This window comes from Urocitellus parryii, unplaced genomic scaffold (assembly GCF_045843805.1).
Source record: "Urocitellus parryii isolate mUroPar1 unplaced genomic scaffold, mUroPar1.hap1 Scaffold_123, whole genome shotgun sequence".
NCBI lineage: Eukaryota > Metazoa > Chordata > Mammalia > Rodentia > Sciuridae > Urocitellus > Urocitellus parryii.
In genome coordinates this window covers 39,118-66,823 of record NW_027551918.1, presented here as the reverse complement: position 1 = coordinate 66,823, position 27,706 = coordinate 39,118, and the positions used below count along the sequence as shown (strand labels likewise).

Here is a 27,706-nt window from a genome sequence, read left to right as displayed (position 1 = left end):
ATCATCTTAAAAATCAAGTTAAAATTCCCAATATTGAAATTGGAATTTTTAAGAGGGTGGGGGGTTGGAGATATGGCTCAGTGTTCTAACATTTGCCCAGAATGCATGAGGCCCTTGGTTTTGATCCGCAGCACTGCTAAATAAATAAATAAATAAATAAAAATTAAAATTTTTAATTTTAGAAACTGGTTTGGTAATGCCTAATAGAATCTCTGTTCCTAGATGTGCACTTCCCTTCTTGGAGTGAACATGTGGGGGATTCCTAAGTGAACTTTGCCAGCAACCCCAACACTTTGCAACTTAAGATTGGAGGCATTCTTTCAACTATCCCACTAACAAAAGCCTATTCCTAGATCTGCAGCAATGCCATTTTCTAGCAATGAGCAGGTCTTCTTCAAAGAACACAACATAAACAACAAGTTGAATAATTTGTTATATAAATCATTATACTTCATGAAGACATGTTAGGAAAGAATTAAGTCATGGATTCAGGAGAACCATGGCCTGGCAATTTTGCATGTCTATTGTAAAAGTAAAAATTAAAAGGAAAGAGAAATGATCTTGTGACTCCCAGCAGGAGTACAGGAAGGCTGATGGATAAGTGGACATGATACAAATTACAAATAACAGTAAATTGTCTCTGGTCATTTTCTGCTTAACAAAATTTTCTAAAGGAAGCACTGATGGTGCTTCTGAAACTATATTCACTTATGCCTCTCAGCCTTCTAGTGTCTTTTCCTACTTGCCTCTCTTAAAAGAAAAATGGGATTAATAACCCAGTGTTCCAGTACCTCCACCCAACCACAGTTTAAACAATACCATCTATTTTCATTCAGTTGTTTCCACAAATGGACAGACTGCTAATCTCTAAAATTGTCTTTTGGATTATCTACATTTTGTTAGTAATCATGCTTTGATTAATCAAGTTAGCCAGAAAGAAGAATTTTAATTTCTAAGTCTAAGATCAACAATAAAACAGTAATATTCCTATGAAGTCTTTGGTTCTCCCTTTATTCACAGTACAAGTCACATTCTCACAGTGTTATCTTGTTAAAAAAAAAAAAAGTAAAAACGTTGCATTTGAACGATGTCTTGCTGCTGCCCATAACCTTGATTCTTTACTCAAAATCACCTCCTCATATTAGACAAGCATAGTCAATGTCTGTCAAAGGCGTGGCATCCCACAAATCTCAGGGTTTATGAGAAGGCTTTTTTTTATCCATCCATCCTAATTACAAATAGACTATAAACTGAAAGCACTTCAACACATTTACCTACAAGTTAGATTTTAATCTTGGTGAGTAATATATACAAGATATCAACAATGAACCAGAAAAACCACTAAAGAAGATGGGGGAGTATTTATTAATAGAATCTTACAGCTTTTAACTTTGTAAAGTTGAAATCCTGTTTTATCACTAGCCACTGGAAGAATTATCTCAAGGTACTTAACCTCATCTGCCTCCATTTCTTCTCTGTAACATGGGATATAGCAGAATATCTACTCACCGCAGTGCTTATTTTACAAAGATAATTCACACAAAGTCCTTAGACTAATATAAAGGATCAATAAACATCAGTATTCTTTTTATCTTCAAGTCCCTACTCATTAATTTGCCTGACATGCTACATAAAACACAATGTCTTGGCACTCTGCTAAGAAAATTAATGGATAAAGGTATCAGTTTCTTATTTTAATGATTTTAGATTTGTGCTAGAAAGACAATCTTTACTGTCATGTTGGCATACCAGATATTTGTAAAAAAAAATCAAGAGTTTAGACATTCCCAAGTATAAAAGTTAAACATTATGCACTAGGTTTAAGACATGCTTCACAGAGATTAGAAGTTTGAATTAAATAACACAAAGACTGATCTGGAACCACACTGTTAAACCCAAAAGCAGAGACCACATTTTGTTTTTCTATTAACCCCATCATGGGCTTTGAAATGCTAACAGAATAAATATTTGCCTCATAACTTCCACAAAGCCCCTAGGATCTTGTAAGTGAACACTGAGTAGGCCCTTAACTGGCCAACTTTGTGCAATTACAGTCTCTCTCTACAACTTATATTCTTTGATGCCCTTTAATTTCTCTTATGTCCCTCTAATGTAACTCCTATGCATCCTGGGCATACACACCTGCATACTGAGAAAAGCCCAAAAGATGATAACCAACAGACTGAAGAGACCAAATACAAAAAAATCTTTACACTACACCTAGCACAGGTCTTGACTTAAAAGAAAAAGGTTAACAAAATAATCACCTGAATTTCAGGCAGAGCTCCAGCCAACAATTAGCAATTTAATTTTGCTTGGGTATGTGAGGAGGCATTAGATAAATAGTCTTTTCCCCCCCTAAGAGAAGTACAACTTGTTCTTAGGAATTATGCACTATAGCTTTTAGAAAACCTGGCTCAACAAAATACCATAATTTTTATTCCTTCTGAAAACAAATCAACTATAAAAAGAAGTCCCCATGTCAGCATATCAACTATTTTGCATTTGAATTATGTTGTCAAGTTCAAAACAATGAAGCAAAACTAAAATCATTTAGGCGTGTGGCAATTAAGAGCACAAGGAATGAAAGAAAAGATGAAGAGAAAAGCACCACTTAGGAAAGCATGAAACAAAATCACGCCGCTTACAAAGCCTGCTCCTCCCCAAAGATTTTCACCTGCACAGGATACTTAGAAAGACTCATGCACAGTGTAATTTTATATCCATTTCTGGTTCTATTTCTGCACTGAACTATTTATAGCGTGCTCAGTGTTTCTGGAGTAAATTATACCTAGATCTTGGTAAAGCTAAAATCACTTAAATTACCTTTTTTGCTCAATTATTTGGAAGAATGGAGAAAGAAAGCTTGACAGAATAAAAAGATGTATTAAGCAATGGCCATTTCATAGCTATAATTGCATAGCTAAGTGGATATTGATGCCTTGAGGGCTATATGCAGTCACCACAGCTATTTTTACCAAAGGCTTCAAATAAAATCCAAATCAATTTATGTTATGTGAGCATACACATTATACTTGAACATGAAAGTTCTTAAGCCAAGTATTCCATCGGTTTGTATGTTAGGAATAACATAGAAAAACACATATTAGCAGTACACAAAATGGACGTATGGTACTATGTTAAGCACACAAGTATAAATACCTTCCAAAATAACCACTCAATTCTAGAAATATTCTTATGATATGCCATGAAATTCAGAAAATGTTCCAAATTTGGAAATCACTGTTATGGACTGAATGCCATTCACCTTCCCCAAGATTCACATGTTGAACCCTGAGCCCTCAATGTGATTATATTTAGTCCTCTAAGGAAATAACTAACCTTAAATGAGAAAGGGGTCCTGATCTGATAGGATTAGTGTTCTTATAAGAAGTGACAGACAGCTCTCTCTTTCTCTGCAAACTGTACTGAGGAAAGGCCCTATCAGGACATAAGCAAGAAGGTCAGCTACAAGTAAGGAAGAGACCTCTAATTAAAAATTGACCCTGCCAGGCTGATCTGGGACTTCTGGTCTCCAGAATTGTGAGCAAATAGATTTCTATTACTTCAGCCACCCAGTCTATGACATTTTGATATGGTGGCATATACAAACTAAGACAATCACTATTAATATGACTTTGATGTGGAGAATCCTGTTTTAAACTTACTATATCACTGTGAAGCACTGCATGTGAAAAGTACATTAGACCCACTCACTCAGCAATTCAATCTTTCTTATATCAAAAATGTGATAACTATCAAAAGTATATGGGAGTGTATACACACACACACACACACACACACACACAACTCAATTCATAAATGCCTTGTGGGCTCTACTTCTATTTTTCAAACCATTAAAGAAATAATGGGGGAAATTTCACAATGAAAGACAAGTCATCAACTGAGGCCACAATGTCAGATATTTGATTTTGAAGGCTCTACAGCTGCCCAAGTCCAAGTTAATTAGGGTTGTACTAAAGATCTGGAACCTGATCTTGTAGGATAATATTTCACATAATTACTTTTAACTTAGGAACTGCTTCCACAGTAAAATATAACGGTACTCCCCTCAAGAATTATTTCAATTATTTTTGTCACTATATAAAAAAGTAATTTTAAGTTTAACAAAAACTTAATTTATGAGATTACAAAATTATTTTTAAACAATTAGTAATATTCATATATGACTATGTATTTAATCAACACTATACCATTTAAGTTGAAAATTATATACAGAAAACATACAATGCCAGCAAATATTTTTAAAGATTTTTTTTGGGAAAAGTCAAATGTATATTAAAATGACCAGATTAGAAATTCAAAATTTCACCTACATGTAAAGTATAACAACATGCATTCATCATTCATATCATATATTGTCAGAAATATCATAATTTATACAGAGACCAAAAAATAGGAAAAATACCATGCCTAATTTCATCTGATTAACCACAAACATACAATGTATAGTAGTTTTTGATTCATAATTCACCAAGTGTGATACTGGTTCTAGAATATTATAGATCATTAGTAAGAAATGCTACAATAAATGTTGTTGTTTGTTTGAGGGTGAGAAAATAGATTTGAAAAGGGAAACCTAGGAGTATGGTCAACAGATAAGAAGACAGTGCAATAATACAGGTAAGAAATAATAAGTGCTTGAAGAATGGCAAAAAGCAGGATACAGAGAAATAAATGTGTACCCGAGTAGTAGAACTGACACTATCCATGAACCAACTGGCCGTAAGGGCTGGGAGAAGACTGTTAAGAATGACTCTAATGGAGATTTCTAATCTCACAGTGATGACAAGTAAAATTTTGCTATCAACCTCTAGAGGCTTGCTTAGACACATGGACACACACATAAATATATGCAAATTACCCTATGTTTCTGCTTAATAACGCCATTGTCTCATGCATCCCTCTCTCAGTAGCTGACTGTGCACACCATTTACACAATGAGATAATTAGATGTTAACAAATGGTAGGGATGACACTGTGTGCTAACACTATAATTCTAAAATGCCCCAACACAAACTAGAACACCATTTCAGTATGAAAGGAGGACTGCCAACATGGAGACTGGAGATAAGAATTGATTTTGCAATAGAAATTATTTGTGTCTCTCTCTTATCTCTAGACAAAACATTTCAGCAGCAAAAAAAGGAATCATCTCCTATAGCACTAATTAGCAACATAAATCTCACCAGGAGCAATGCCAAAAGATTGCAACTTAGTGAAGCTGTAAGAAAATCAACAAAACCCTTTTTCTTTATAGAATAATTTATTAAAGACTGAGAGTGTTTTTAGCAAAAAAGCATATCTGATTTCAATTTGTAATATGAGAGAGATCTTGCAAAAATAAAAAAAAAATAATCAGTGACACTCTTAGTGTCAAGTATGTAAATAATTTTAAAGTAATAGTGAGCTAGTTGGAAAACACATCTAGGTTGTTAACTGATGCTTTGGAAAGTTAGTCTGCTCTCCAACATATAAAAGTGAGAGAGGAATTCTTTATTAGGGTGTGTATAAGAAAAAAGGGGAGTTTTGACACAGCTTTTAGTTGACCCAGACTGGGTCAACTTTAGTGGGTGATTAGGGTTCTGCCAAGATGATAAATTCTTGATTTATTTGAAATAATGTGATTTTATCTAGTCTTCATAAACAAAGATTGAGATCTAATATAAATCAGGCTTGGCTAAGGAAAAACATTTCAATGAAAAGTAAATGTATGAATAAACACATAAAACAATATTTAACAAAAAGTTAACATTCAGAATATTTATGCAATTATGTAATGATGAGTAATGTAAGAACAATGACAACTAAAGAAAAAGTGAATTAATAAAAAAACAAATAAATAATGTAATGGATTAATTAATGAATGAATAACTAACAAGTACAAAGATGTAATGTGACTGGAATTGTCAAAGTCAGCTCATAACCATGAAAAAGTGTAAAGGTACATAGAAATAGTGTTTTACTACTTACTGAGACATACCCTATGAACTATAAATTCCACTCCTAGGTGGGAAGAGTTGAACACAGAACCCATTCACCTGGCTCTCTCACTTGGGATCTGTGCAAAAAATTACCATTTTCTTTCCCCTCAAATTTTATTGCTGCTTCCAAGAACACTAACCTCTATATTGGGTATCATTGTAGACTTGTAGCATCTGAACCCCTCTACTGTTCAAGTTTTTCTTCTCTTTTTTCATTGCTCTTTTTCTCCCTACCCCCATATCATCCACCAATACTTATTTTGTATAGCAAAATCTACATACTCAGCAATCACCAGTCTTATATCTTACTATATCCATTTCCTACCTTGTGTATGACCACTTTGAGATCCCCTCCATCAAAACGTCAATAGTCCAAAGTGATCAGAATTGGGGGTAAAATTTGCAGAATATTAAAGGTCAGTTACATAACAAGAAAGCTATAAAATGTGGGCTTCATTTAAAAATAAAAAGAAAAAGAAAACCTTTAGACTTCACTAGTTAAAATAAAGGATCCAAGATTTATGAGTCTCAATAATTTGAATTATACTTGTGAGTCACTTTTTTGTGGGGAAGGGATATAAGGACATTGCTAATGAGTTTAAAGCTCAAACTATTTTTTATGAGACAAAGAACAGAAAAGTTAAAAAATATTAAAGTAATTGAGATATCATTTTAATAAATAAAAATATATACATATTTATTCACAAATTGCTTTAACCTTATAAACAGTTATAAGTGTCAATGCACTTCTCTCTGCACTAGCTCCTATTATTGGAAGAAAACTTTGCCTTAAAATAACCCCATACACAGGTATTTAATGCAATTTACAGGCCATTAATAATAATAATAATAATAATGATAATAATAATAATAATAATAATAAGTGAGGTGTGGAGGATTTCAGGGTTGTAAAGCATACCTGTAATATAAGTTAATTGAAAAGCCATCACAGGAGAATTTTATACACTGACATATATATTTAAGACATATATGTAAATATTATTTATAAAAAGTGTTTATGGGTTCTGTAGTCTTTTTTTTCCCCACAGTCTTTTTTTTTTCTTGAATATTTTTTGTTGTAGATGGACACAATATCATTAGTAGTTTGTTGGTTGGTTGGCTTTTTAATGTGATGCTGGGTGTTCAACCCAGTACCTCACGCATGTTAGGGAAGCACTCTACCATTGAACCATAACCCTAGTCCCCAAAGTTCTTTACTTAATTCATTTTTTTGGAGGGAGTGTGTGCGTGTAGTGCAGGGGATTGAATCCATGGCCTTATACAAGCAAAACAAGCACTCTACTGACTAAGCTATATCCTCAGCCCTGATCTGGAGTCTTTAAAAAAAAATTAAAAAGCGAGAGAGAATTTCTGCAGACATAGCACCTTTGCTTGTACGTGGTGGTGAGGATCGAACCTGGGCCACACTCATGCCAGGCGAGCGCGATACCCCTCGAGCCACACCCTGAGCCCCAGATGTGTAGTCTTTATACAGTGACAATGGAGCAGCCTGTCATTCAGACTTTGATTGTGTGTCCACTTGGCTCAGGTTGGGGGCAGTGCCTGAAGCCTTGACCAATCAGTCACTTAGGTGAGAACTGTCCAATCCTCAAGCAGCCGGTGATGAGGGGGGGGCTTCCACAATCTTCCGTTCCCTTTTCGTATGGAGCCCGCCATTTTTTCAATCTTTTGGTAGGCTTCTGTCCTGGATCCGGAGCCCAGGTGTCTGTGCTATGCAGAATCTGAAAACAAACCACAGGGAGAATCCTGAGAACCCTGAGAGCCAGGAAATGGTAAGTGTGCCTTGTTATATTGAGACTGGGTAGGAAGGTGGCTTAAAGCTGACAGGAGTGGCAATGGTGGAAACTGGCAGTCATGGCTAGGGACTCCTCGTGGTCCTCTCCAGAGTCTTGTGGCCAGAGGGTCTCTCTGTGGTAGCTTAGCCTTCACCTCCCTCTGACTAGTCTAGTGAGGCTTAGATCAGCAGTTGAAAACCTGGGCATTTTATTCCATAATTGTATGGTGTTTTCAGCTTCTTTCTAGAGCCCTTTGTGGGCTTCCATGTGCCATGAGTCCAGCATGTCTCCAGATTGCATAGTGAAGACTGAGATAATTACCAGGAAAGAACTCCAAATCCATTTATTGTATTCATGCATGAGAGAGGCTGTTGATTTTAGGGCTTGTTACTCATGAGGGTTTTGTTTGTTTGTTTATTTATTTATTTATTTTGTATGTGTCAGTGTTTGTCTGTCTGTGTGTGTGTGTGTGTGTGTGTGTGTGTGTGTGTGTGTGTGTTGTTTTCTTCTTGGTACCAGAAATTCAACCCAGAGGTGTCCATCCACTGATTGACATTCCCACCCCCTTTTTTAGAAATATTTTTATTTAGAGACAGGGTCCCTTTGAATTTCTTAGGGACTCAGAAATTTGATGATGCTGGCTTTTAACTCATTCTCTTCATGAGTCCTGAGATTTTTAAATGTAGCAGAAGCAGTATCTCAAATCCAGAACAAAAATCTGAAATCCAGAACTTCAGCTCAGCTCTCCATAGGTCTCAGAATAAACCCCTAGTTTTCTAGCTCTCTGTTCACATATCCAAAACTAGGGTTCTCTGTTCACAGAGAATGAGTATAAAATAGAATAGATGATATAATGACCATGTAATTCGAATAATGGGCCTCACTCAAACACACCTGGTGGCTAACTGAAAGATATGTTAATGAGCACCATTAAGGCCTATTTGACATGTAAAAGACCTTGAAGCCCACTTGTGGGAACACCTTCTACAAAGTCCTTTGCCCCAGAGGTGATTCCTGATTGAATTTGAAGAAAAAAGGACGGGTCACAGAAAGTGAACCTATATGGTAGTCAGGATGCCTTTTCCAAAGCCTATTCTAAATGCAGTATGCTCCTTGTTCTGCCCAAAACCATCAGTAAAGTTGTAAGATGGTACACAAAAATGAATTTTTTTTCTGGTATCATTCCTCATACCACATGGTGGTCATTCTATTTCTTTTTGCTTAAATAGATTTTTTTCTTCAAAATTTATGAGACAAGCACCCAGATTCAATTGGCAAACTGAGAAATTTTGGTTCATCTCAAAACTGCACTTTCAGCATTATTAATCATTATTTTCCCATGTTTTATTTCAAATGTATGCATCATTTATAATGTTTTTCTTCAAGAACTTGAGGGCATTTTTAAAAGATTTTAATTTATCATCTGAGATTTTCACATGAGAAAAAAGCAGAATAAAATTAGGTGACATTAAAAAGAATGAATCTCTCCTAAATGAGATTTATGTGTCCCATTTAAGGATTTTTAAAAAGTTTAATGGGTCATCAATTGAGGATTTTTTCATTTATTAATTAATTTGTTTATTTACTTATTTATGGTCAGATCATTTCATTAAAATAACCCACAGAAGGGGATGGGGTTGTGGCTCAGTGACAGAGCACTCACCTAGCATGTGCAAGGTCCTGGGTTCGATCCTCAGCACCACATAAAAATAAGTAAATAATAAATAAATAAATAAATAACGCACAGAAACGTTCCAAACATTTCAGGAAACTCTTTTATTCTGGTGTGGCAGGAAAAAATAAAAGTGGGACTAACTTGAATTTAAATTACATGCAAGTTAAATCTCTCTCTCTCTCTCTCTCTCTCTCTCTCTCTCTCTCTCTCTGTACTGGGGATTGACCCCAGGGCCTCATGCTTAGAAGGCAAGCACTCTACAAGCTGAGCTATTTACTCAGCCCCATTTATTTTTTTTTGGGGGGGGAGAGACCAGGGATTGAAGTCAGGGGCACTCTACCACTGAGCCACATCCCTACCCCTATTTTGTATTTTACTTAGAGACAGGGTTTCACTGAGTTGCTTAGTGCCTCGCCATTGATGAGACTGGTTTTGAATTCATGATCCTTATGTCTCAGTCTTGTAAACAGCTGATATTACAGGCATGCACCACCATGCCTGGCCAACTTCAATCTTAAGGGCTAAAGTACATAGCAAATTAGATCAAAGTCCATGTCAATATCTTGGTACTATATATAAAAGTTGTTGATAGACCTTATATTTCATTTACTTATATGTGGAGCTGAGAATTGATTCCAGTGCCTCACATGTGCCAGAAAATTGAGCTCCACTGAGCTCCAGCCTTAGGCCCCTGGTACTTTTTTTATGGGGGATATTGGAGATTGAACTCACGAACACTTGACTACTAAGACAAATCCCCAGGATTTTTTTTTTTTTACTTTATTTAGAGACAGGATCTCACTGAGTTTCTTAGCACCTCACTTCTGCTAAGGCTGTCTTTGAACTTTTGATACTTCTTCCTCAGCCTCTTCAGCAACTGGGATTACAGGCTTGCACCAACACACCCAGCCCCTGGTACATTTTAATACTGTTTTATGTAGATTTTAACCAGTAGCTTTAACTTTTTTTCTAATATATATTTGATTTGAATCCATAACCCAGAAATCAGTGAAACAGAATCTATTTTTTTTTTATCTCCAACACTGCTTTTGGTTATGACAGTGTCTGAGTTCAGATTCCCCATTAAAGAGTTTACTGTGTGTTGTGTTCTCATTCTGACCCCCCATATGACCTATTTCTGAGTTTTAGAATATCTGAAACAAGGTTCCCAGAGATTCCAATTTTTTTGGAGTATTTAGAAAACACCACTATCTAAGTCTTGCCTTCTAGGGACCAGTTTGAATTTTAAGTGTATAGCATCTGAAGGGATGGAGTAATTAGATGCTTTGCAGTTGGAAGACATTTTCTGATATACTTTCTATCTAAAAGGTACTTCATTTGTTTCCTTTAATTAGATACTGTGAATAAAGGTACAATAAAAATAGATGTGTGGCAATATATTTAGCAAAACGATTCCAATTTTTTTACATATATACCCAGAGTTATTATTACTGGATTGTATGGCATTTTTTAACCAAGAATTATTATTTATATCTTTTTATTTATTTAAATAATGGAAATTAACCCCAGGGCACTTTACCAGTGTGCTACATACCCAGTCTCCAACACTTTTATTTATTTATTTATTTTTGAGAGAAAGTTTTACTGAGTTTCTTAGGACCTTGCCAAGTTCTTGAGGCTGGTCTTTAATTTGAGAATAAACCCATAGTTTTCTACCTCTCATCCTCCTAAGCCACTGGGAGTACAGGCATGTACAACCTTGCACTGCTACCCCAAATTATTACTAGTGGATTATGTGGCATTTTTATTTTGGGCTTTTAAAGAACCTTAACCCTTTTATAAAATATATTTATTAAATTTACTTAAAATATATTTATTAAATTTATTTAAAAATGTCACCAACATTTTTACATATTTGTGTACCCTGGAATCCCTATTAATTATGAGATATTTGCTTGGTTTTGTATGGTTTGGTGCTGAGTATTGAACCCAGGGGTGCATACCACTGAGATACATCCACATTCTTTTTTATGTTATATTTTGAGATAGGCTCTCATTAAGTTGTTTGTAGCTTTGTTATGTTAATGAGGCTGTCTTTGAATTAACAATTCTCCTGTGTCATTTTCCATAGCTTCTCGAATTTCAGGCATCTGCCACCATACATGACAATTTTATATTTTTATAATAGCTATTCCAACAGCACTGCATAGGCTGCAGAAAATCTATTTGATTACTGCATTAAATCCCTGAGGCAGTTTATGTGAAGTAGCCAGTGTAGGAGTGTTGAGTAAAGATTATCAAGGATTGTGGAATGTGATAGACATTATTATCTAAAGTACATGTATGGGGCTGGGGATGTGGCTCAAGTGGTAGTGTGATCACCTGGCATGCATGCGGCTGGGGTTTGATCCTCAGCACCACATACAAACAAAGATGTTGTGTCTGCCGAACACTAAAAAATAAAAATATTAAAATATTCTCTCTCTCTCTCTCTCTCTCTCTCTCTCTCTCTCTCTCTCTCTCTCTTTTAAAAAAATAAAGTACATTTATGAAGACAGGAATTGATGTGAACATACTTTATATACAAACAGAGGTATGAAAAATTGTTCTATATGTGTAATAAGAATTGTGATGCATTCCGCTGTCATTTATTTTAAAAATTAAAAAAAAAATCTTTATATGTATTGCTGAGAATCAAATTCAGTGCTTTGCACATGCTAGCAAAGTAGTCTACCACTGAGACATAACTCTAGCTCATGTACCCAGCTTTTTATACTCTCTTTGTAGTAATCAGAAACAACTTTAAAAATTAAAATTGCATTTATATCATTTTTCCTAGTATAGTAATGTATTACTAACTAAACTTATTCTTAGTATTTTTTAAAAATAATCTAATGGATGACTGTTATTTTTTCCAGAGATTATTTTATCACTTCTTTAGGGCTTGGTGAAGAGTCTTTTTTTTTTCAGAATTTAGATGTCTTCTATTATCAAATGGGTCCATGCTAAGTGTGTTGAAAATAGTGATTCTAAAAGTTTGCACAATCCACACCTTTCCAAGACTATAGGAGAAAGGGAAAGACAATATTCACAACCAAGAAACCATTTCCCATGGAAGCATAGTATCAATGTCCAACCTTTCAGTGGTAAGGTTGTTTAAGAACCACAACCATAGGTTTCTGGGATCCTCTAAAGAACACTGAATGGCTAAAAATGACTTACTCTTCTTCAAAATAAAATTTTTGCTACCTACTTAAAAAATAAAGCACTATGAATGAGAAAGGTGAATGAGACTTAAGTTCTGTGGAGGTACTGAGGTTGACATTTCATTATAGTTTATAAATAGTCAAATAAGAAGGGCCTTAGAGTTGTCTCATCTTTTCCAACACATGATATGGAATACTTAGATGAACTGACATGAAATAATGAAAATGCATTTCAGGGAAGTGATATCACAGAAATTTTCAGGGTAGAATCTTGGAAATGTGGGAAAAATATATTCATATTCATTTCTATAGAAAAAAATAAGTGATAAGTACATGAGTAGGGTAAATTCACTGTGCCTCATGTATTGTAGGTTGAAAGTAATGAGAAAGTAGAACTGAGGAGATCCAGAACTCTATAATTGTAGGAGAAATTAATAGCAATTTAGAAAAAGAAAATATAGTTAAATCCCTTTAGATTTGCCTCTGTCCTCTGTTCCTCTTATGAATTTGATTCTGTCAAACGAGATTATGTGGGTATGGTTCTCTTTGAATTTGTTTTCTTTTGTTTTTAGGATTTTGTCAGCTATGTCATGTAAAGCCCTGTGTAAACTCACTTTGGGGGCTCTTTTACCTCCTGTTCTGGACTGCAGAGCAGAGACCCACCTCACTCATTGTGTGCAATGAATTGACTTTTGTCAATCTTTGCCAACAATGGTTGGAAGAACAAGCATATTGGAGGGTCTTTCATATCCTATAATATGGTTGTCAGACCCTGTGGGTTAAAGGGTAATTACTTGCTATGTTAAAAACATCTTCCCTATGAGAAGGGCTTACCAATATATATATATATATATATATATATATATATATATATATATATATATATATATATATATATATTGTTTTGGAAGCCCCATAAACACAAAAGGGAAGCATTTATGCTCAAAAACAAAGGAAAGCCAGAAGCCATTAGATGTGAAAAAATACAAAAAATAAAATCTTCTCTTAGAGCTTTCAGAAGTAAAAAGTTTATTTCTGTTTTGTGCAAGAAAACTAAAATTTCTCTTTGGCCTGACAATATTTTGATGTTTTAAACTTACTTGTAATTTCTACCTGTGTTTTGAATTCACCTATGCCTGGCTATCCCTTACCAGATAACAACCCTCTCTAAAACCTTACTTGTGCCTCATAAATTCTGGCTTCCACTGACCAAACAACAATTCTCTCTAAATCTCAGTGGCAGCTCATAAATTCTAATGTCTGGAGCTGAATTTATTCCCTCCCCTGAAATGTTAGTGATGTAGATCCTTAACCTGCTATCTGCCTTTGTATTATGATTGTCAAAATCTTGTTAGCTGTAAGCACCCTATACACCCACCTCCTTTGTAACTTTTTGTGCTTTAAAAACTTTTTCCTGAAGATCAGCGGGATGATCTCTAGCATGGAATCTTGAAAGAGACAGTCCTGGCCAGTTTTTGTGTACACAATACAATCTTGATTTAATTTGATTTAAAATTGGAGTTGGTGGTCTTTTCTTTGTGATTTGGTTTAACATTAACCTTTTTTTAACTTCACTGTAAATAAAACCAAAGAACACAACAAAACTCCTGTAAATGAGCCAGGTGCATAAAAATAGTCATTCTTTACTGAAAGCACAGTATTCATTATAGAAATGATATAAGCTTAAAAATTAAAAGATAGCTCAAATATCAAGGTAGTTTAGGAGTTAGAATTCTTTTCTTTCAGAATATAGGTAGTAAAATAGGACAAAAGAGAAAATGTGAAGCCTAAATATATTAAGTAATATGCAAAAAAAATCACCAAAATATTTATTATAAAAAATTGTTTCCACAGAAATGGTTCAAAAGAAGCAGTCTTTTTGTCAGGAATAAACATTTGGACAGGAATGGAAGTTTTGGTTCTCTCTTTAAGTAGTTTTACTCATGGTGAATAATCTTTACACTATTTCTGCATTTTACTGGTTGGAATTAATTGTAATTCATATGTCTGCAAAAAAGGTACTAAATGCAGAAAAATATTATCTCTGTATATTAGCAGCAACTGAGTTATAAAATTTGCTATGATAACTTGTCTCTTCATGTACTTAAAGACTATGAATTTGCTGCTTAGCACTTAGGTATAATTCTCTATGTTGTTCTCTAGTTATTTATGTCTCTATGTTTTATACCAAGCTCTTAGTATGTGCCTTAATTACTGTGTGTAGCAATGTAGGATTTATGTCTTATTTGTGACACTTTGTTCCCAGAACTGTGTCTAAAGGGAAATATTAACAAAATGATTCTCTCTAATATTATATTATATTTTATATTTATTTATATATTTATGTATACATATATTTATAATTTAGAAACATACTTTGGTCTGAAACTACAATGATACTAGTGTATTTTAGCTTGAATTGGTTGTGAGAAACAAACTAAAAAGACTTTTCTTTTTGTTGGTTGGTGATTTCTGCAACCTCAGGAACCTAATGAATAATGGCAGAAATAAATAAGTAACTCTCTAGTGTGAGGCAGAACCACCAAACTAGATGATGTTTTGCTTCTACTTTCTATATTGATCATTAGAAACATACCTTTAAATTTACATGGAACACTTTTGGAATTCTGTTCTGTTAGTTCTTCTAAAAAAATCAATGAAAGTGAAAAATAATGCAGGAAAGATAAATAATTAATTTCAAACAATTCATTTCTTAAAATAAATATTTTTTTCAAATCACCAAAAATTCTGAAAAGTTAGAAAAGTTGAAAGCTTTAGAAATAGCCTAAGGTCTTTAGTCTGCATTTATTCTCTTATTCAGTTGTTAGATCTTCTTTTAGATCATTGGACATTTTAATAATTAGTTTTTCATTATCTTTATCTGTGATTTTATGTACTTCCATAACTGTGGGATCCTTTGTTGGAGCATTGTGAAGGGGGGGGGGCGCGTGCCTGTTTCCTCATGTTTTCTGAGATCACGGACTTTCACTTCAAATGAGATGGATTTTCTTTCCTCTTTTTTTACATGTGTCCCTTTGTTGGTATCTTTCTCTGTTTCTGATACGAGTAGATGTCCAGGAGTAGAACCTGTGCAGAGGATTTTTTAGTTTGATTCATCTTGTTTATCTGTTTTTGCTTTTGTTTTCTAAAATAGGGGTCTTGTCTAAAAAATCTTTTCCCATTACAATAGCCTTAAAATGTTTAAAAATAAAATTTTATTTTTTTCAATTAATCCCTGGTTCTCCTGCATGGTAAGCAAGCATTTTACCACTGTGCTACACCCCCAGCCCATTTAATCCACTTTGAGTTGATTGTTTCTGAGTAAAGAGCCACAGGGTTCTAGTTTCATTCTTTTTCCTGTGGATTCCCTACCCTGTTTTCCCAACACCATGTATAGAAAAAAATGTCTTTTTTTTAAGAGAGAGGGAGAATTTTGTTTAAGATGGACACAACACAATGCCTTATTTTTTTATGTGGTGTTGAGAATCGAACCCGGGTCCCTCCTGTGCTAGGCGAGCGCTTTACCACTGAGCCACAATCCCAGCCCCAAAACTGTCCTTTTTCTACTGTACATTCTTACACCTTTTTCAAAAATAGGCTGCTGTAGGTGTGTGGGTCGAATTCTATGCTCTCTGTTCTGTTCCATGGGTCCATGCTTCTGTTTATAAGTCAGCACCATGCTGTTCTGATTACTCCAGCTTTGTCCTGTATTTTGAAGTCAAGTCATGGAACTCCTCTTGCTTGGTTCTTTTCATTCAGGATAACTGTGACTCTTCAGGAGCTTTGTGGTTCCATAGAAATTTTAGGATTGTCTTTTCTAGTTCTGTGAAGAATGCTCTTGGTGTTTTGGTAGGGATTACATTGAATCTGCCGATCTTGTTGGGTAGAATAGACATTTGAACAATATTGGTTATCTTTTTATTTGTGTGTGTGTGTGTGTGTGTGTGTGTGTTATTTTCAATTTCTTTCCTCATTGCTTTATAGTTTTCATTTTAGAGATCTTTTACCTCTTTATTTTAATTTGTTCCAAGGTTTTATATTTTTTGCAGTTATTGTAAGTAGTATTGTTTGCTTGATTTCTATTTCAGATGATTTGCTATTTGTATATAACAACTCTAATAATTTTATTTTTTGTATCTTGCAATTTTGCTAAATTCATCTATTACCACTACTAGTTTTGGATGAAGTCCTTGGAGTTTTCTAAATGTAACATCAGCTCATCTGCAAACAGTGAGAATTTTATTCCTTTTTTCCCAGTTTGGATGCCCTTCATTTTTTCTCTTGCCTGATTGCTCTAGCAAGCACTTCCAGAATTCCATTGATTAAAAGTGGTAAAATGGGCATCATTCTTCTGTTTCAGATCTGAGAGAAAAAACTTTCAGTGTTTATCCATTTGATATGATGCTTGCTGATGGCTTATTTGACACACCTTTTATCATGTTGAGATGTATTCCTTCTATACCTAGTTGTTCAGCATTTTCATCATGAAGAGATGTTGATTTTATCAAGTGCATTTTCTACATCTATTATATCGGTTTTGCCCTTCATTCTGTTAATGTGGGATATTACATTTATTGATTAGATAGTGTTGAACCATTATTGCATCCCTGAGATGCATTCCACTTGGTCATGTTAAATAATCTTTCTAGTGGGCAATTGAATTTAATTTGCTAGTATTTTGTTCAAGATTTTTGTATCTTTATTCATCAAAAATATTAGCTGTGGGGGCTGGGGCTGGGGCTCAGCAGTAGCACACTTGCCTGGCATGTGTAAGGCACTGGGTTCGATTCTCAGCACCACATATAAATAAATAAATAAATAAATAAATAAAAAGTTTTATCAACAATTAAAAAATATTCTAAAAAAATAGCTGTGGATTAGTTTTTGTGTGTGTTGTCAGGTTTTGGTATCATGGAATTGCTGGCTTCATCAAATGTATTTGGAAGAATTTCTTTCTCTTCTATTTTTGGGAATTACTTAAGGAGAACTAGGAACTGTTCTTCAAATATTTGGTAGAACTTTTAGCAGTAAAGCTCTCTTGTATTGGAATTTTCTTTTCTGGAAGGCTATTACTACTGATTCAATCTTGTTACTTATTATAGGTCTGCTCAGCTTTTTTATTTATTTATGATTCAACCTGGGTAAGATATATATGTGTAAGTGTTCAGGAATTTTTCCATTTATTCTAGGTTACCAAATTTTTGCAAATAATAACAAACATGGGTATCTTTGTTCCTAATAATCTCAAATGATCCTTTGTACTTTTGTGGTGTCAGTTGCAATCTTTCCCTTTTCTTGTCTGAATTTGAGTCTTCTCTCTACTTTGCCTAGTTGTCTAGCTACTGACTTTTCACCTGTGTTTAGTTCTTTGAAGAACCAGCTCCTTATTTCATTACTCTCTCGTGCTCCTTTTTAGTCTCTGATTCATTATTTGTGCTCTGCTCTGAACTTATTATTTATTTCTTCCTTTCCACTAATTTTGGTTCAGGTTTGGATACCAGATGTTTTTAATACACTTGATAAACAATAATCTCCCAGGCTTTCTTAAAAATCACAGTGGACTGGTCATTTTTCTGGCTTTTCTAGTATATCTAACCTGGCATATACAATTTTATGAACCACAAAGCACATACTTCTGATTCCTTCCTTTACTACCTTTCTTCAAACTATGAATTTTTCATTTTATTCAGATTACAATATCACTTTCCAACCTAAAAAGGGCAATCTCCTGGGACAGTAGTGCCATCTCCTAACAGTCAAGCTAAAAGCTATGAACCATAATTATGAACTCTTTCTCATGCAGCTGTGATCCCATCCTCACTGCACCCACCATGACTCAGCATGCACAGTCCCTTCTCCTGCGTCTGATCGTCCTCTGCCAGGCAGGCCCTTCCCTCACAGCAGGCCTGGCACTGCCATTGCCAGGTGATGTTCTGCTGGGTGTAGGCATCTTTCAAAGGGCAGAGGGGAAGTGGGCCTCCTCTTCAAAGGAGGGGAACATGCCCAACTTAAACAGGTGAAGCAGAGAGCTTGGGAAGGGTCATTCTTGGTCTGCCAGCTCAGCCCTTCAGAGGGATGGGGAGGGGGTGCCTAAAGGGTCCTTTCTCACCAGCCCAACCCTTACTCGCCCTTTTCCCTCACAGGCACTCACTCCCTTCACTATGACTTCACCGTCAATTCTAAGGCAGCACCTGGACAGCAATGGTTTACAGTCCATGCCCAGGTGGACCAGAAGAATTTTTTCTCCTATGACTGTGGCATGGACAAGGTCAAATCCTTGAGTGCCCTGGGAGGGAAAGTGAGTGCCACAGTCACCTGGGAAGAGCCCAAAATGTCACTGAGAGATATTGTGAATACGCTAAAACAGAAACTGGCTGACATTAAAGCAGAAAATGACATGGCCAGAGGTATGTAAGGATAGTCCAGGGATATGAGAGAGCTGATATTGGTTGAAGGAAATTGATTGTGTGCATATATAAAAAAAAAAGAGTTAGATGTTGGTCCCTCTAAAAGCCCAGACATAACTGTTTTGGAGGACAGAACACAGCCAGATTAGAAGGAAAACAGGGAAGGTGGTACTGGGTTGGACAAAGGATTTGTTAAGAAAGGAGGCTGATTTCTCTCTGATGGGGGCAGGTCTGAACACCCTGGAGGGCAGGATGTGTTGTCAGCATAAATCCAACAGCTCCTGGAAGTTTGGCTTCAATGGACAGATGTGGCTCCTTTTTGACTCAGACAACAGAAAGTGGAGAGAGATACATCCTGGGTCCAACTGGATGAAAAAAATGTGGGAAAATGACAAGGAGGTGACTGAGTTGTTACACAGGTCCTCGATAGGTGACTGTAGAACCTGGATTCAGAATTTGAAGGAATGGGAGGCAGAGTTGGAGCCAACAGGTAACTGGCAGGAGGGGGAAGAAGTGGGATTCACATGAGATGCTTCTACGTGTGTGTGTGTGTGTGTGTGTGTGTGTGTACAATCCATCAAGCATGAGTCAGACCTGGGTTAACATTCATAGGTATAGTCTTCCTATCTTTTTCCCTTCTCACCTCCTAATGCCTCTTTTTTAGTGCACATTCTTTTGGTCTGACATTTGCTCGTCTCTTTTTGGAAATTCCTCTAAATCACTTCACATGTCAGCTCCTGAGACCCTTCTCCACCACCATCCTCATGGGTCTCCTCATATTCTGCCACCAGGAAGGATGAGTTGTATGGTCACCCAGGCTTCTCCCATTAGCTGTATGAGCCCCTTAAAGACATGGCCCGTTTCCTGTCTCCCTCATTTCTCAGGACCTGTCACAGCAGCTGCCACATAGCAGAGATCTAGGAACTATCTGCCTTCCTGAATGACTTGGGGCAGCAGGATCTAAGCAGATATGTCCTCATATTTTGGTCTGAAGAAGGGCTAATACTCTTATGTTTTCATTTCAGGACCTTCAACCACCACCCCAAACACAGTAATTGCGAAGTCCTCAGCCAGTACCTTTAATCACTGGAATTCAGTACCTTTAATCACTAGAATCCTCATCATAGGATGCATCATAATTTTTTTCTCACACGTATTGTAGGCAGATTGAAGAGAGGGATGGGGGAGATGGGGAAGCAATGAGGACAGGAAAGTGAATTCCCAAGATCCTAGTCTGTACCTTGACTGGTCCTTCCCATTCTGAGGTGAGACAGAAGAATCAGGCCTCCTGTCACTGGAAGCAATAGCTTGACCATGCTCAGCCCTGAGTTCTGAGAAATCCTCCCTGTCAGGGCCCATGGGAAAGAGGAGTGGCCATACCAAGGCAGCCTGTGGGCTCTAAAGGGTTTTAGCTTATGCAGGTCTGATTCAGACCAGATTTCTATTAGAGGGACACAGTGGGGCATGGTGTGGAGATAAAAGGAACACAGGAAGGAAATACCCAATCCTGGAAGATGGCAGCATGGTATCTCCATTTAATGTGTACAGAGAAAGGGACTTCATACCCACAGTCAAAGAAGAGGGTCCTGGGACCTCAGTCCTGGCTCAGTGGTAGAGTGCTTGCTTAGCATGTGTTAGGCACTGAGTTTAAACTTAAAATCAAGGTATTATGTTCATATGTAAAAGAGAGGGAGAGAGAGGGTCCTATGGCTAACACCAGGGTAAGGCGCAGGGAAGGCCTTTCCCAGCCCAACCTGGAAGGCTGGAGTTCAGGGCTGCATTCCGACAGGAGGCTCATTTCCAGAAGCTGAGTTGAAAACAGAGTGGAGTCTGTTCAGGATGAAGGCAGAGGATGCCAGCTCTCTGGGGACTCCTACAACTCCAGGATTGGGCTGTGGCCCTGGAACCCAGCCTCCTGCAGACTCCAGATCCTGAGCCAGCTCAGCAGCCTCTGCCTTGAGCAGGGCCTCTGCAGAGACTGGTGGGGCTGAGCAGCTGCTGGAGCCTGATGCTCCAGCTGACTTAACCAGAGTGGAGGGAGTAGGCAGGGCCAGTCACTTTTAGAGCTGTGCTGCTCCCAGGTAAGGAGAGGTTGAGGGAGAAGGGGGAAGAAAGATGTCATCTGCAACCCCACCCAAAGTCTGGGAACTAGGTTCCATATCCCCTCTCTTTGGCAGGACTCTCCGCATCCCCAGGTCCTATGGACCCTCCTATCGGGGGAGGAGCAGACTTCCAGTCAGGGAGCAGATCCAGTCATTAGGGCTTCAGTCCTGAGACCAAAGCCTATAGCAGGGCAGGAACTGATTCTGGCCTGTGGGAAAGAAGGGAGGAGGGGATAGAGGCTGTTGGATCCTTGGGTAATGGATGGAGGGAAATACATGACCCAAGCTGAGCACCCAGAAGAATTGAGATAGAATTTCTTCAGAGAGTTGAAGTAACACCTGTTTCTTTTCTAAAGGTTCTCCCAAGAAACTTCTGAAAATGTGATTCAGTTAAATAACTGGCCTTACTGGTCTTCTGCCAGTCTACTCCCTGCTCTTCCTCCATAGAGCAGATGAAGATTGAAGTACAAATCCAGAGGCCTCCAGCACATCATCACGTATTCTAACTTAGCCTACAGCTCTCCGTTCAGATCCAGCATGGGTGAGGTACCCATGGGAGAGATGGGCTGGCTGTGAAATAAAAACTGTGAAAGTAATCTATCAAGAAATAAATACAAAACGACAAGAATCATATTTTCAAAGCAGGGCATGACCTGTTGGTAAAGTGCTTGCCTTGCACAAGGCCCCGGGTTCAATCCCTAGCACCACAAAAAAAAAAAAAAAAATTATATACATCATATTGTTAACTTTTAAATAAGCCAGTGTGTCTTAATTGTCTTTTAGAAATATAGTTTACTTTGCAGTGTAGAGAGTAACATAAAATTTTATAACGTATTTATTTAAATATAAAATATTAAATGACACCATTAATTTCCAATTAATTTGTTATTATTATATAGTTTAAGAGCTATTGTTGTAGAAACTTTTGTTTGAAGAACATCAGCTTAGTAAAATGTTCTTTTAAATCTTGTACTTTAATGACGTGTGTATTTGGGAAATAAAGATACAATTAATATGTTATTAATAATTATCATAATTACACTGATTTTTTATATTAACCAAGTTTAGCTTTTAAAGAAAAATTTGAAATATGGAATGTAATGTGGTACTTTTAAAATAACAGTTATTGTTTAATCAAAATGTTATATACCTTAAATCCTTTAAGACTAGTGTTTTTTTTAAAATAATAAAACTCAACAGACATAAAAAATTATTTTATTGGAATGAGAGTAGATTAATATTTTCAGTATTTCTTATTTCTTTTATCCTTTAGTTAGAATTCCCAAGTAATAAAAGTCTGTGAAAAGATCTTATCTATATTGGTAAATAAGCCTCATGTCAGAACCTTAGCAGGATTTAAAGAGTAAAAATCTTTCAATAACTTCAGCTGATTGTGTTAATTTCATGTAACCAATTTAGCTATATGTAAACATTTTGAAAATTATTTTGTACATATTTTGTTTTAATTTACTGAGACATTTATAGCCTTTCACTTTACTAGGTTAAATTTTTCTTAAACCTTTCTATATAAATCACACCTGATAGAAGTTTAACTCCCAGCCCCTTGGTTCTCATGAGGACATAGAGAATAAAGGAATTTTAGATCTTATTTTATATTAACCAAATTACAAACACATCTAAAGTTTAAGTATATTTTAGTTAATAGGGTCTGATGTTTTTATATTTAGTAGATGATATTTTAGCACCCAATGGATGACATTCTAGCACTCTAACCTTGCAAATCAATAAGTACCTCTTTTAATAAAGACATATAATTACTCCCCTTTACCTTAAATGTATTTATTCTTAACTGTAAGATACAAGACATCAAACAAATTTAGATAACAGTATTAATTATCTTTTTCCTGTTAAAGAAAATTGTTAGAAACAAATAGATATAAATTTTAAATATCATAGGGATTAACAACTTTATTATTATTATTATTTTAATATCTGTATTTATCAAGGGGGTCAGTAGATAGTTTTCAATGTGGTAGGAGGCTTGTTTTGGTGCTTGTTTCTTGGTGTTGCAGGGATCTTGAAGGAAATAGGTTGTTTGGTCCTAAAGCTGTGAGCCAAGACAAGGGCCAGCATGATCTGGGCTTTCTTGAACTGGGGAATTTCACCCAGGAGTTCCCAGAAAAGTGGCTTCTGTGCCTTAATGGCTCAAACAAACCCCTAATTTATATATGGTTCTTTTGCTTATTCACATCCAGTCAGGATTTAGAAGACCCTCAGGTATTTCACTTTTAGGGACACAATGGGGTGGACTATTCTGATAGCTGCTTTCACTCTCCTGTCTATTGCAGCAGCCACACCCACCTTTTCTTTGCCACCCATTGATTCCTGCTACCCCAGGATATGATGACCCTCATGAAGATCCTGTAACTTCAACTTTGAACTTTTTTTTAAAAGACATTTATTCAGCGTCATGATCAGACTATTACATTTAGCAATCAACAGCCCAGGTGCCAAAAACAAAGTAGATTAATACCCTTTGTGGAATGCTTTGAACTTTTCACAGAACAGAAACTAAAAATAGCCTGTTATACAATTAGTCACAAGTGTAGCCCTTGAGTTTTTTGCCCATACATATGAGTATTGTCTAAACCATGTCTTCTTTGTAGCAGCTAGGCCCTGCCAATACTGCTTGGCTGAGTTCACAAATCTATTGTAACCTTTAGCTTCCCTGTCACTTCTCTGGCTCTCCTCTCCTGCTAAGCTTTGTTTCCTGGCAGTATTAAAACCTTCTGCCACTGCCATGGCTACTGCTGCTGCTGCTGGAACCACCATTACCATCATGGTTTCATAATTTGGCAAATATTGGCCTCTACCACCATAAGGTCCAGAGCTTCTGCCTCCAAAGTTTCCACCCTTCATGGGTCCAAAATTTGATGACTGATTGTTATAACTCCCAGAATCATTGTAGCTTCCACCATCTCCAAAATTGCTTCCATCATTACCAAATGCATTTTAGCCATCCCCACTGCCACCATATCCACCACCATCATGGCTGCCACCAAAGCCACCATGACCACTGAAGTTCCCTCCATGACCAAAATTGTCATTTCCACCAAGACCACCTCTATGACCACCACCAGTTTCCAGAACCACTTCGACCTCTGGCTAGATGAGGCACTAGTCACCTCTTGCTTTGACAGGGTTTTCCTCACTTCACAGTTGTGGCCATTCACAGTATGGTATTTTTGAATGACAATCTTATCCACAGAGTCATGGTCATCAAAGTTACAAAAGCAAAGCCCCCTTTTTTTCCACTGCCTTGGTCAGTCATGTTTTCAATAACTTAGATTTTCCCATATTGTTCAAAATAATCTCGTAGGTGATGTTCTTCGGTGACTTCTTTAATGCCACCAACAAAGATCTTTTTCACAGGTCAGTGGGCCCCCGGTCTTTGAGAATCTTCTCTTGAGACAGCTCTCTTTGGTTCCACAACTTTTTTATCTACCTTGTGTGGTCTTGCATTCATGGCTGCATCCACTTCCTCCACAGTGGCACAAGTGACAAACCCAAAGCCTCTGGAGCGCTTGGTGTTTGGGTGTCTCACAATCACACAGTCCGTGAGTGCTCCCCATTGCTCAAAATGGCTTCTCAGACTTTCATCAGTTGTTTCAAAGCTCAGCCCTCCAATGAATAGCTTCCACAGCTGTTCGGGCTCTTTAGGGTACACTGATTTAGACATGATGGCAGCAGGAAGAGAGACTTTGACGATGCTTTCTATGCTCATCCATGGGCAGAAAAGCCAACTTTGAGCTTTTTTATTGTGTTTTGTGATAGTTCAATTCTGCACTTTTCATTAACGTGATAAGCAATGTCCTTTGCTAACCTGTGGAAATATACACTTAGCCTCTGGCTATTGGAACAAGAAATAACAATAGTTTCCATCTTGGTTTGTGTAACCAAATATTTCTCCGCACCTTGAGTTGACCTTTGTTATCGTTTAGAACTGGGGTATCCCCCAAAGATCCATGTATTGACTATGGTGCTATTGAGAAGTGAGGAAAACTTTATGAGGACAGGAGCTGGGTCACTCCCTGAAGGGCTCTTTGTGTCCCAGGCCCCTTCCTCCCTCTATTTCCTCTCTTCTCTGTCTCCCCCCCCCGCCTTCTCTACTTTCAAAAAGAATAAATTGTTTACCATTGCTACCATAAAGGGAGCAGTCTCTTTTGCCACAGATCCTACTGTCAGGATATTCTTCCCTACCTCAGACCCTAAAGCAATGCAGTCAGCCAAACTTGGACTAAAAATTCTGAAACAGTGAGGCAGAAATTAATCTTTCCTCCTTTAGTTTACTGTCTTCAGTAGTTTCCTCACAGTGATGGAAATCTAACAACCTTGATGGTGCAAGCAATATTGTTTGTAAAATACCATGGCAGACTTTATTTTTAACTTCAGGGACTCTCTTTATATGATTTGTTGTACTTAAATAAACATCTCTGTTTTTAAGCAATTTTTAATGAATTGATATTTTTTTAATGCAGTGAATGTGATGGTTAATTTTATGTGTCAACACACTGCCTAAGGAATACCCTGATAGCTGGTAAAACATTATTTCTGGGTGGTGTTCTGAGAGTGATTCTGGCAAAGATTTGCTCTCAAAGAAGTAGACTGAGCAAAGTCTCCCTTCTTAGTAAAGCAAGCATCATCCAGTCCTTTTAGGGGCTCAACAAAACCAAAAGTCAAAGGAAGGGCAAATTCCTCTGCATGATCTGAGATGTCCATCTTTTCTGGTTCTGGGATATGACAAACCTTCACTATTTCTCAGTCTCCATGACTCAGATCAGGACTTAAACTATCAGCCCTCAGTCCCAGGTCTTTGGTTCAAACCGAATTATACCCCTTGCTTTCCTGATTCTCCTGCCTGCAGACAAACACTAAAATTTCTTGGCTCCATAACCCATCAGCCAATTTCTACAATAAGTCTCTTGTTTCTGATTCCCTGCAGAACTCTGACCAAAAAGTCTTGGTAGAGAATGAATGATATTTTATACTTTCTTCATATTATAGAGTAAAAACAAAACAAAACAAAAACCAGTGATTCTGCTTAGTTGGTTCATATAAGTAGAATGTAACGATCACTCTTAACAGGTAGTCTAGATTGCAATCTCAAACATTTTGCTGGCTCAAAACAAATGTTCTTGTGCTTAAGGTATGAAATTTTACCCCAGTGAACTTCACCCTTGATAGTGATTTTTTGTTGTTGTTGTTTTAACCACAATAACCTCAACCTGACCTCACTTTCAATTAGTAGTCCTGCTGCTTCCACCCGCACCCAGAGGTCCATTGCCAAGTTGCCTGCAGGTTTGATTGCACACAGCCATCTCCATCTTGAGACACTGTCCAGTGCCTGGGGGATGGGGGGAAGGATGCTTGCAGGTTTGCTGCCACCACCACCTCACCTCGTGGTGCAGCCAACTCTGTCTGGGGACACCAGCCAAGACCTGGAGGTCCTGTGCCAGGGTGCCTAGGGTTTGGCTGCCCTAAGGTCCTCCTGCTGGGAGTGCTGGTGGCCACCATCTTGCCAATTCTTTGCAGGGTCCCTCCTTTGAGCACATCCCTCATGGTCTTTCTGCAAGGTGAAATGGTGTTCAGATCCTAAGACTGCAACATGGCTGAGCCTGGGGTATCTTACATCCTTATCTGTCAGATAGTGAGTGGGTCTGCATGGGTCATTCATGTCCAGGCAATCCTGTGAAACTTCACAGACGAGGGGCATTTTGCCTGGGGGAAGCATTGGTTGGAAATGCTGGAGAGAGCCAAGTTTCCCAGCACCACTAGTCCTGAAGTGTCTGGGGACAGATGGAGCTGGTCAGAAGGTTGTAAGAGGGTGTGAGGGCATCTTGCTATCAACTTGCCCAGCCAACCAGTCTGGCACCCACCAGACTGGAGCTATCATCAAACTCTAGATAATCCCACCTATCACAACTCTAAATGATCTCAAGTCTAGCCTATTTTGCAGCCATTCTAACATGTAGTAAGGTGGGATGCAGACTCTTATTTCAGGTAAGGTGGGGATCCTGACAAAAAAAAAAAACACAATACAACATTACATCTGAAACATAAATTAAACAAAGACTAAGAGAAATTTTAACTTTCTTTTTGTGAAAAAAAAGCAGCAAAATGCTTCCTTGTTTTACAACTTCACCTTTAAACAGATCAGACTCTCATTATTAGCTTCCAAAAATGTATTTAAATTCCAATTCCAATGTGAAGATTAACACCAAATTATATATATAACTTATTCAACATGTTACTTGATACAGCTATAAAACCTCAAATGACATGAATAAATACCAACCAAATTTGTTATTTTTATACAAATAAGAGATTTTGCTACACATAATTTTAGTTTGGAGAACACCAACTTGGCAAAGCTTTGCATTCAACTAAGTTTAACTTTAAAGTGCAATTTAGAATCCAGAGTGTATGGTAACACTAATCACAGGTCTGTATGGATTAACAAAATCAATAGCCTTAAGTTTCTTATAAATTTAGGAAACAGGGTTAATGATAAGAAATTGACTTACTCAAAGCAA

General features: G+C 37.0%; 1 pseudogene; it reads right to left on the bottom strand.

Annotated features, from left to right (window-relative positions):
• Positions 1-23,892: 23,892 nt before the first annotated feature.
• Positions 23,893-24,852, bottom strand: LOC144251602 (heterogeneous nuclear ribonucleoprotein A1-like; annotated as a pseudogene).
• Between the last annotated feature and the right edge of the window lie 2,854 nt (positions 24,853-27,706).